The sequence below is a fragment of the Theropithecus gelada genome, chromosome 1 (genome assembly GCF_003255815.1).
Source record: "Theropithecus gelada isolate Dixy chromosome 1, Tgel_1.0, whole genome shotgun sequence".
Taxonomy (NCBI): Eukaryota; Metazoa; Chordata; class Mammalia; order Primates; family Cercopithecidae; genus Theropithecus; species Theropithecus gelada.
The window spans coordinates 14,780,401-14,782,553 of NC_037668.1; positions in this window are offsets into that span (position 1 = coordinate 14,780,401).

Sequence of the window (2,153 nt, forward strand, 5' to 3'; positions counted from 1 at the left end):
CATAGATGAGTGAAGACTTGCATCCCACACTGAAATGAAAGGGATGAAGTGACAGCATATCTTGATCTATGTGATGGTTACATGAGTTATGACCTATTTCAAAGCTTATTATGCTGTGTGAAAAAGAACAAAACCAGAGGACTTGCACAACCTGACATTCAGACTCACTCTAAGCTGTTATAAACAAGGCAGTGTGCAAGCGGCATTGGGAGACACAAATACTTCAACAGACTGACTTGGGAGACCTGAAACTGACCCACAGCTATAAGGTTCATAGGTTTTTCATTTGTTTTTAAATTTCTTTTTGTTTTCTGAGAAAGGATCTCACTCTGTCATCCAGGCTGGAGTGCAGTGGCCAGATCTCAGCTCACTGCAAGCTCTGCTTCCCACACTAAAGTGATCCTCCTGCCTCAGCCTCCTAAGTAGCTCATACTACAGGTGCATTTAAGTACTCATGAGGTTTTCCCATGTTGCCCAGACTGGTCTTCAACTCCTGGACTCAAGAGATCCACTGGCCTCAGTCTCTCACAGTGCTGGGATTATAGACATGAGCCACCATGACTGGTCACTGGTTTTCAATACAAGCCATTCAATGGGGCAAAGGAAATAGTGTATTTACAATATTAAGAAGTTTTCTGGTGATCAGGACATTAGCAGATGCTAAGCTTGCTGTGGTCAGGAGATGAATTTGATATGCCATAGATTTAGAAATTAAAACAAAACCAGAAAGTTATTGGAAGAGAATGTAGCAGAATACATTTCTGCCTTAAGAGACAACAGGAAAAAATAAAGCAAAGTAGAATTTCACCAAAGTTATCAACCTCTGCTCATCAAGAATCACCATGAGAAAGTGAGAAGGTGAGCCAGAGACTGGGAGAAGATAATTGCACTATGTTTACCTGAAAAACAAAACAAAACAAAACAAAAAACCTCAAATCTTGAATGTAGAGAGTACTTTTTAGAAATCAGTAATAAAAAGCCAACCCAATTAAATTAGGGAAATTGCTTCGATAGCCTCTCTTTGCAAAGAAGGATTGCTAAATGGTGAAAGGCATTAGTAAATTTGCTCAACAGCATTACTCATTAAAGGAAACACAAACTGAAGCCACGACGTGGTACCATTTTACATCCACCAGAACGGGTGTATTTAAAAGACAGTAAACACCACATGCTGTCAAGGGTGTGCAGCCAGTGGAACTCTCCTTGCTGGTGAGAAACCATTCTGGAAGAAACCATTTGGCCATTTCTAATAAAGTAAACATTACACCTACCCTATGACCCAACAATTCCAGTACTTGGTATTCCTCAAGGGAAATGAACGCACGTGTCCACAAAAAGACTCATGCAAGAAGAATCTTCGTTCATCTTGTCCAGCAAGTGGAATGTGTTTCTTATCAGCAGGAGTAGAAGTTGGAACACTTCTGGTCACAGTCTTTTGGTATCAGAGTCACCAAGGAAAATACAATGTAATCAAGCACTTGACGGAAGAACAACGCATTATTCACACAGAGAGGAGACAGAGCAGGTATGGGCTCCGCTTCAGTCCTGGGCGTTGGTTCCCCATGGCCAGCAGGTCCCTCCATTTGGCCTGCACACACAGCCTCTTGAGAAGCAGGAGAAAGGGTCCTGCCCCCTTCCCTCAGCGGGGGACGGGGGGAGGGGTGGGAGCAGATACAACAGCTGACCAGGTGCCAGTTGATGCACATGTTTAAGTGGAACAAAGGGGTACACACTAAGTCTGATCCAGGAAAGATACTCCCACACAAGGAGGTGAGTCCAGCACAGGCTGTGAAGACTCCTTGTCTCTTGGGAAGGAAGTGCTCCAGGCCCAAGGCCCATTTCCACCAGGCAGAGTGGAGGTGGAAAGACTCCTGGCACGAGATTGTCTTTCCCCACACTTTTCTGTTGGCATACAAACTTGGCCATGGGCTCGGAGACAAGCCACTGTAGGCCACAACAAACAGTTTCGAGTTTAAAGTCATTAAAAGCTTGTCATTTCATGTTTAACAGCCCCAGTGACTGGAAAACAGGTTCTGATCACACCATGTAAGCCACCACCAACAAGGCTGACTGGGTTATTTGCTCTGTGAGGCTCAGAGACAGGACGGTGCAAGTCCAGGGTTTCCCTTGGACTCCTCCCCAGGTTGATGAAG